At 45.8% G+C, this 9848-nt stretch overlaps 1 long non-coding RNA gene across 1 annotated transcript; it reads right to left on the minus strand.

The window, feature by feature from the left end:
* Positions 1-3784: 3784 nt before the first annotated feature.
* Positions 3785-9709, minus strand: LOC134761747 (uncharacterized). The gene is made up of 2 exons (XR_010140821.1): positions 9553-9709; positions 3785-4101 (listed from the first exon to the last, which is right to left on the minus strand). It is a non-coding gene; the product is annotated as an uncharacterized LOC134761747 (long non-coding RNA).
* Between the last annotated feature and the right edge of the window lie 139 nt (positions 9710-9848).

Here is a 9848-nt window from a genome sequence, read left to right on the forward strand (position 1 = left end):
TCCTGAGTGGGACCATAGGCATGCACCACCACACCAGGATAATTTAAAAAAATGGAGTCTCACTTTGTTGTCCAGGCTGGAGTACAGTGGCGTGATCTCAGATCACTGCAACCTCCGCCTCCTGGGTTCCAGCAATTCTCCTGCCTCAGCCTCCCGAGTAGCTGGGACTACAGGCACGTGCCACCATGCCCAGCTAATTTTTTGTATTTTTAGTAGAGATGGGGTTTCACCATGTTAGGCAGGATGGTCTCGATCTCGTGAACTCGTGATCCACCCGGCTTGGCCTCCCAAAGTGCTGGGATTACAGACGTGTGCCACCATGCCCAGCCTAAAAAAATATTTTGTATAGAAAGAGTCTCACTGTCTTGCCCAGGCTGATCTTGAACTCCTGGCCTCAAGCGATCCTCCTGCCTAGACCTTCCAAAATGTTAGGATTACAGGTGTGAGCCACTGCGTCTAGCCATATTTTTTATGTTTTTTTAGAGACAAGGTTTTGCTCTGTCATCCAGGCTGGAGTGCAGTGGTGCGATCATAGCTCATTGCAGCCTCACCCTCCTGGCTTCTAGCGATCCTCCTGACTTGGCCTAATAGTTGTTTCTTAAAGAATTAACTACTCAGAAGGGGGAGGGTGGGAAGCTGCATCTCTATTTCATTTATTATGCCAAAGGACTTCAATGTAAAAACAAACATTAAAAGGAAAATGTGGGCTGGGCACGGTGGCTCACACCTGTAATCCCAGCACCTTGGGAGGCAGAGGTAGGCGGATCACTTGAGATTAGGAGTTCAAGACCAGCCTGGCCAACTTGGTGAAACCCTGTCTCTACTAAAATACAAAAAAAAAAAAAAAAAAAAAAAATTAGCCAGGTATGGTTGCAGGCACCTGTAATCCAAGCTACTTGGGAGACTGAAGCAGGAGAATTGCTTGAACCCAGGAAGCGGAGATTGCAGTGAACCAAGATGGTGCTACTGCACTCCAGCCTGGGCAACAGAGTGAGACTCTGTCTCAAAAAGGCCAAGGCAGGAGGATTGCTTGAGCACCGGAGTTCTAGACCAGCCTGGTCAACATAGCAAGACCCCATCTCTTTAAAACAAAAAAATACTTCTATATGGCAAGTCAAACTACAAACATATTTCTAACACATATGAAAAAGATTAATACAATAGGATTGCTTGAGCCCAGGAGTTCCAGACCAGCCTGGACAACATAGGGAGACCCCATCTCTTTAAAACAAAACAAAAATACTTCTATATAGCAAGTCAAACTACAAAATATATTTCTAACGCATATGAAAAAGATTAATATAGTATATAGGTTCATGAGTCAGTAAGAAGAGGAGAAAGGAACCCAGACAGGTATGAACAAGAACATAAACAAATAACTCACCAGATACAGAAGTTAAGAGTAAACATGTTCAGCCTTAGCAATAATGAAATAATGCAAAATAAAACAATAATAAAATACTTTTCACCTTTCAGACAAAACTGAAGAAAATTTATAACATCAGTATGGCAAATATATGCAGAAAACAGTCATTCATTATGTAAATATAAATTAATGTAGCCCTTTTGAAGATCAGTTTCATATTTATTTAAAAATAAAATGTGTATAATTTTGACTCAGAAATTCCACTTCCAGGAATTTTTTTCCTAGAGAGACTGTCTCTAAAACAAACCAATGAAACCCCTCATTTATTATATTTATGAGACAATTGGGAATATTACCACTGACTGGATATATTTGATGATATTAAGGAATTATTATTAATTTTTAGACATGATAATGCATTGTGGTTATATATTTTTAAGAGTCCTTAAAGAAATAATACTGAAATATTAAAGAAGAAATTATACAAGGTCTGGGATTTGATTCAAAATAAAATGGGAAGGAGAAGGTACATGATGAAAAGATGAAACAAGAATGGCCACGAGTCCAGCCACAGTGGCTCACGCCTGTAATCCCAGTCCTTTGGGAGGCTGAGGCGGGCAGATCACCTGAGGTCAGGAATTGGAGACCAGCCTGGCCAATGTGGGGAAACCCCATCTCTACTAAAAATTCAAAAATTAGCCAGGCGTGGTGGTGGGTGCCTGTAATCCCAGCTACTCGGGAGGCTGAGGCAGGAGAATTGCTTGAACCCAGGAGGCAGAGGCTGCAGTGAGCCGAGATCACGTCACTGCACTCCAGCCTGGGCAACAGAGTGAAACTCCGTCTTAAAAAAAAGAAAAAGAATGTCCATGAGTACCAACTCATGGTAATTGTTTCATGATGGGTACATGGGTGTTCATTATATTGTTTTGTTTGTGCGTGAGTCTGCTTGAAATTTTCCACAATAAAAAGTGGGTTTTTTTAAGTCAATATGATGAGTCAAACATTTTTCTCCTTTGAAAAAAATAAGGATTGGGAGCAGATGATCTAGGAAGCCCCTCCCAAAACACACAACATCTCTCTAACTAAAAATAACCAGCCTGGACGGTATAGCAAGACCTTATTCTCAGAAAATTAAAAAATTAGCCAGGTATGGTGGTATACCCTTCTAGTCCCAGCTATTCAGGAGGATGAGATGAGAGGATCACTTGAACCTAGGAGACGGAGGCCGCAGTGAACTATCATTGCACCACTGCACTCCAGCCTGGGGGACAGAGGGAGACCCTGTCTCTTAAAAAAAAAAAAAAAAAAAAAGGCAGAATGAGGTGGTTCACACCTGTAGTCCCAGCACTTTGGGAGGCCAAGGCGGGTGGATTGCTGGAAGCCAGGAGTTCGAGACCAGCCTGGCCAACATGGTGAAACCCTGTCTCTATTAAAAATATAAAAATTAGCCAGGTGTGGTGGTGGGCGCCTGTAATCCCAGTTACTCGGGAGGCTGAGACAGGAGAATCACTTGAACCTGGGAAGCGGAGGTTGCGGTGAGCTGAGATTGCACCAGTGCAGTCCAGCCTAGGCTGACAATGAGACTCTGTCTCAAAAAAAAAAAAAAAAAAAAAAAATCTCTGCACGTACCTGGTTGTTTCCTCAAAGTGCCACCTGCGGTTTCCAGGTACCGTGTGTTGGAGTGTCTCAGTGCTAGCTGTTCAGATCCAGGTGTCCCTCATGCATGTCCCTGTAGAGTAGTGGTCCACTCTGCGGGGGTCCAGCTTCCCTTGCTCCTCTCTCTCTACCACCTCCAAGTTGCGTCCAGGATGGGGTGAGGAGCATGTTGGCTGGGACTCATCCAGGCCACACACTGGCCTCTGCCACCACCCTGGGGGCAGTCTTTGCCACCATGAAAAATGGCTGGGAGCCAGGAGCCACAGGGTGGAAGCACCAGAGATGGTGTCACCACCATTTAAAAAAATTTCCACTGACCTGCTGGGCGCGGTGGCTCACGCCTGTAATCTCAGCACTTTAGGAGGCCAAGGGGGGCAGATCATGAGGTCGGGAGTTTGAGACCAGCTTGGCCAACATGGCGAAACCCCATCTCTACTAAATACAAAAAATTAGCTGGGCATGCTGGCATGCGCCTGTAATCCCAGCTACTTGGAAGGCTGAGGCAGGAGAATTGCTTGAACCTGGGAGGTGGAGGTTGCAGTGAACTGAGATTACGCCACTGCACTCCAGCCTAGGCAACAGGGCGAAACTCCATCTCAGAAAAAAAAAAAATTTCCACTGACCAAGTGGTGACCTTATGCTGATGTTTTTTGGTGTTCCTGCCTTAAAGCCCAGGAATGGGTGTGACAGCAACATGTACACATTCCAGAAATTTCAGAGTAATGAGGGGGAAACCTGAAAAGATTAGAACTAGAGGGGAAATTTTAAAGATGCACACTATTTATTTCACTGCCCATGTAGATCTGAAGTTATTTTGCTCGCTAGTAACATCAAATGTAGCCTTGTATTTGGGTCATAAAGCTGTCATGGTTGGTCTACTTACAGATATGAAAATCTAAAAAAATGGAGAACACTTTCTCCCCATTTAGATTGGTGGCTAGGTGAAGCAAAAAGGCTTACAGCGTCTGGGTGCCGTGGCTCATGCCTATAGTGCCAGCACTTTAGGGTGTTGAGGCAGGTGGATCACTTGAGGCCAGGAGTTCGAGACTGGCTTGGGCAACATAGACAGACCCCCATCTCTGCAAAAAATAAAAAATAATAACTAGCTAGGCGTGGTGGCACATGCCTGTAGTCCCAGCTACTCAGCAGGCTGAGGTGGGAGGATCACTTGAGCCCAGGATTTCAAGGCTGCAGTAAGCTATGATCACACCACTGCACTCCACCTTGGGCAACAGAGCGAGACACCCTGTCTCTAAAAACAGAAACAAAAATCTATCTGCAATTGAAATCATTACTTCCCCAACCAGCCCTCATGTCTTAGACTGTCCATCTCAGCCAGTGGCATCACATTCAGTCTCCCAAGGCAGAAATCTTTTTTTTTTTTTTTTTTTTGAGATGGAGTCTTGCTGTCACCCAGGCTGGAATACAGTGGTGCAATCTTCGCTCACTGCAACCTCCGCCTCCCAGGTTCAAGTGATTCTCCTGCCTCAGCCTCCCGAGTAGCTGGGATTACATGCGTGCGCCACCATGCCTGGCTAATTTTTGTATTTTCAGTAGAGACAGGGTTTCGTCATGTTGTATAGGCTGGTCTGGAACTTCTGACCTCAGATAATCCTTCCGCCTTGGCCTCCCAAAGTGCTGGGATTACAGGTGTATGCCACTGTGCCTGGCCTTAAGGCAGAAATCTCTATGTGGAAGTACATGGTTTATTTCTGTCTCACACACACCCATTATTAATTAAGATGTCAGTTTACCTCTTTCAAAACAGACCCAGGCTGAGCATGGTTGCTCACACCTGTAATCCCAGCACTTAGGGAGGCCAAGAGGGGCAGATCACTTGAGTTTAGGAGTTTGAGACCAGCCTGGTCAACATGGCGAAACCTCATCTCTACTAAAAACACAAAAATTAGCCGGGCGTGGTGGTGGGCACCTTTAGTCCCAGCTACTTGGGGAGGCTGAGGCAGGAGAATCACTTGAACCTAGGAGGCGGAGATTGCAGTGAGCCGAGAGCACGCTACTGCACTCCAGCTCAGGCGACAGAGCGAGACTCCGTCTCAAAGAAAAAAAAAAAAAAACAAAAAAAAAACCCAGACCCAAAGAACAGTGGTTTAACCTAAATGGGGGATTACATCTTGCTCATATAAGGGTCCAGACATTAGCAATTCATAACAGATATGGAGGCTGCAGTTCATCAGGAGCCAGGCTCTTTCTAGCTGGTTGCTCTGCCATTCCTAGGGTCCTGCTTTTGTTCCACAAAGTCTGAGGGGCTTTACCATCAGGCCCACTTTGTACTCAGCAGGATGGTGCTTGCCTGGGATACAATAGACATGACAATTAACCCTCAAAATACCTAAGAGCTAGTGGTTTTATTAGGTTGAACCATATGAAATTGCCATTTTGGGGTCAAATATAATAGAATATTGGCAATTTTATGTCATTCAACCCAGTGATATCTCTAAAGATAAAAGCTCTGACACACAGAGAGGTCAAGTAACCTGCCCAAAGTCACACAGCAAGTGAATGGCAGAGAGGGGCTTCAAATTCAGAGCCTCCCTGGAAGCTGGGCCCAAGGAATATTCTTCAGTAGGTAAGGCTTGGTTCCTGTCCCCCATGCACTTATAACCTAGTTGCAGGGCAGCATATGAACACTGGAACTGTAATCATAGTTCGAAAGAGAAACAACAGTTTGATACAGCTACATAAGAAACTCATGAGGCCTGGCGTGGTGGCTCACGCCTGTAATCCCAACACTTTGGGAGGCCAAGGCAGGCGAATCACTTGAGCCCAGGAGTTAGAGACCAGCCTGGGCAACATGGCAAAACCCCGTCTCTACTACAAATACAAAAATTAGGCCAGGTGCGGTGGCTCACGCCTATAATCCCAGCACTTTGGGAGGCTGAGGTGGGCGGATCACAAGATCAGGAGATCGAGACCATCCTGGTTAGCACATGAAACCCTGTCTCTACCACACATACAAAAAAAAAAAAAAATTAGCCGGGCATGGTGGCAGGCACTTGTAGTCCCAGCTGCTCAGGAGGATGAGGCAGGAAAATGGTGTGAACCCCGGAAGCGGAGCTTGCAGTGAGCCGAGATCGCGCCACTGCACTCCAACCTGGGCAACAGAACAGGACTCCATCTCAAAAAAAAAAAAAAAAACAAACAAACAAAAATTAGCCAGGTGTGGTGGCACATACCTATATATATATATATATAAAAAATGAGGTCACTGCCAATCCAATTAGCTGGTAGAACAAGACTTTTTTTTTTTTGGAGATAGGGTCTCACTCTGTCACCCAGGCTGGAGTGCAGTGGCATGATCAAGGCTCACTGAAACTTTTGCCTCCTGGGCTCAAGCAATCCTTCACCTCAGTCTTCTGAGAAGCTGGGACTACAGGCACACACCACCATGCCTGGCTAATATTTTTTGTACTTTGTAGAGTCGAGGTTTCACCATGTTGCCCAGGCTGGTCTTGAACTCCTGAGCTAAAGTGATCCACCCGCCTCCACCTCCCAAAGTGCTGGGATTATAGGTTTGAGCACTCGTGTCCAGCCAGTGTTACAACTTTTATTGAAGCTTCAGTGCACAGCTGCAGCAAAGGTACCACTCCTTGCAGAGCAGGGATAACCCATAAGCACTGCATCCAGAATAGCAGCTGAGAGGCAGGGCTAAACTCATTTATGCCCATTTTTAATTATATGCAAATTAAGGGGTGGCTTATGCAGAAATGTCTAGGATGAGGGTGGTAACTTCCAGGTCGGTAGGTGGTTGCCCTGGAAAGGGGAGATAACTTCTGGGTGTTGTCATGGCAATGGTAAACTGACATGGCACTCTGGAAGGGATGTCTTTATGGAAAGCTGCTTCTGTCCCAACCCATTTTTAGCTAGTCTTCAATTTGGTCTGGTGTCCATGCCCTGCCTCTGGAGTTGAGTCTCGCCTCCTACCTCAACAATCATTTTTTCTTTTCTTTTCCTTTCCTTTCCTTTTCTTTCTTTTCTTTCTTTTTTTTTTTTTTTTTTTTTTTTGTAAGACAGGGTCTCACTCTGTTGCCCAAGCTGGAGTGCGGTGGTGTGATCGTGGCTCACTGCAACCTCAGCTTGCTGGGTTCAGGAGATCCTCCCACCTCAGCCTCCCAAGTAGCTGGGACTACATCGCGCACCACCACACCTCGCTAATTTTTGTACTTTTGATAGAGACAGAGTTTTGCCATGTTGTCCAGACTGGGATAATTCTTTAATTCTGTGCTATTTAACAAAAGTGTGAGGTGCTATCTATGTAGACTTGGGTCTTTGTCACGCTTGGTGGTGTGTGCATGAGTGAGCGTACATACTTCTATAGCCCATGGATTTCTTTCTTTTTTCTTTTTTTGCGATGGAGTCTCGCTGTGTCGCCCAAGCTGGAGTGTAGTGACCTGATCTCAGTTCACTGCAACCTCCACCTCCCAGGTTCAAGCAATTATCCTGCCTCAGCCTCCGGAGTAGCTGGGATTACAGGCATGTGCCACTACGCCTAATTTTTGTATTTTTAGTAGAGACGGGGGTTTCTCCATGTTAGCGAGGCTGGTCTCGAACTCCTGACCTCAGATGATCCACCCGCCTCGGGCTCCCAAAGTGCTGGGATTACAGGCGTGAGCCACCACGCCCAGCCACCTGTGGATTTCTTTATGTCTCTCCACCTTCTCACTTTGAGTTTATATGAGGCTGGGTATGTATTTCTGTGTTTTCCTGGGTCTTGGCATTTGTTTCTATCTCTTCCCCTCTCTTTCCTTCCGTCCTTTGTTTCTCCATCACACTCTCTCCTGACATCTATGTCTTCTTGTATCTTTGCTCTATAATTGCCCCATATAAATCCTAAGGATATATTTTATTGTTCATTGCACATATTAAATAGTTTGATGTGCCCTGCCTCTTAATTTAAAATGCAAAGAACAAGCTGGGCATGGTGGCTCACACCTGTAATCCCAGCACTTTGGGAGGGTGAATCACCTGAGGTGAAGGTAGGTGAATCACCTGAGGCTGGGAATTCGAGACTAGCCTGACCAACATGGAGAAACCCCATCTCTACTAAAAATACAAAATTAGCTGGGTGTGGTGGCGCATGCCTGTAATCCCAGCTACTCGGGAGGCTGAGGCAGGAGAATTGCTTGAAGCCAGGAGGCAGAGGTTGTGGTGAGCTGAGCTCGCGCCCCTGCACTCCAGCCTGGGCAACAAGAGGGAAACTCTGTTTCAAAATATAATAATGATAATAATAATAATAAATAAAATAAAATACAAAGAACAACATGTTCCATCGCTTCACCTAAATCTCCTATTTTATCGCTCCTTCTCCCTGACCTTTTTTTAGTTTGTTTTTATTTTTGTCAAGTTATACACATACACAATTTTAAGAGTCAAATTGTACTAAAAGGTTAACAATGGTGAAAAGCAATCCCCGCTCTTTCTACTCTTGACCTGCTTCTTGGATTCAACCAACTTCTTCAGTTGTTTCTTCCAGTATATGCCTCCTGGTTTCTTTTCTGCTTTTTTTTTTTTTTTTTTGAGACAGAGTCTTGCTCTGTCACCTAGGCTGGAGTGCAGTGGCATGATCTCAGCTCCCTGCAACTTCCGCCTCCTGGGTTCAAGCGATTCTCGTGCCTTAGCCTCCTGAGTAGCTGGGACTACAGGCGCGTGCCACCATGCACAGCTAATTTTTGTATTTTCTGTAGAGATGGGGTTTCACCATGTTGGCCAGACTACCCCCGAACTCCTGACCGCAGGTGAGCCTCCTGCCTCGGCCTCCCAAAGTGCTGAGATTACAGGCATGAGCCCAGCTCCAGTTTCTAAATAACTTGCTTGTACAGCTATTCCTTGATTTTTCTATTTTAGATATGATCTACGATTTCTTAAAACAAGAAATGAGGATTTAACTTTTACACCCCCACACAAAACTCTTTCCCTTCCTCTATCCTCTCAATACAATTATATCATAAAATTTAGAATTCAGTATTTATAATATATATATTTTTTGAGACAGGGCCTCAGTCTTACTCTGTCTCCTAGGCTGGAGTGCAGTGGTACAGTCATAGCTCACTGCAGCCTGCAATTCCTGGACTCAAGCCATCCTCCTGCCTCGGCCTCCAAAGTAGCTGGGATTAGAGGCATGTGCCAGTGTGGGCAACTAATTTTTAAAATTTTTTTTAGAGACAGGGGTCTCGTATGTTGCCCAAACTGGTCTTGAACTCCTGGTCTCAAGTGATTCTCATGCCTCAGCCTCCCAAAGTGCTGGGATTACAGGCATGAGCCACCACTCCAAGCCCCTAAGTGTCTGTTCTTTGCATTCCCTTGGCACTCCGTGTACACCTGCCACTGTTACATCAGTTGTTGTTTGCTGCATAACAAACTTTCTCAGAGTGTAGTGGCTTAAAACAATTTTCATGTATTCTCTCGCAGTTCTGTGGATCAGGAATTCAGGGCATGACGGGATTGGCTTGGCTCTGCTCCACAACGTGTGGGGCCTCAGCTGGAAGACTGGAAGACTGGAGGGCTGACGTTACCTGCAGGCTTCATGGAGGCTGGAGGCTTGGTTTCCCAGATGGCTCACTCACACGGCAGGCAAGTTGGTGCTGGCTATTGGCAGCCGGCCTCAGTTCCTCCTGAGCGGCTCTATAGGTTGCGTGGATGTCCTCATGATGCGGCAGCTGGCTTGCCCCCGGAGTGGGGGCTCTGAGAGAGAGCAAGGCAGAAGCACAATGTCTTTTATGACCTAGCCCCAGAAATCACACACTGTCATTTCCATCACATTCAGTTTATTAAAAGCAAGTCCCAGCCGGGTGTGGTGGCTCATGCCTGT

The sequence above is a fragment of the Pongo abelii genome, chromosome 6 (genome assembly GCF_028885655.2).
Source record: "Pongo abelii isolate AG06213 chromosome 6, NHGRI_mPonAbe1-v2.0_pri, whole genome shotgun sequence".
NCBI classification, from domain to species: domain Eukaryota; kingdom Metazoa; phylum Chordata; class Mammalia; order Primates; family Hominidae; genus Pongo; species Pongo abelii.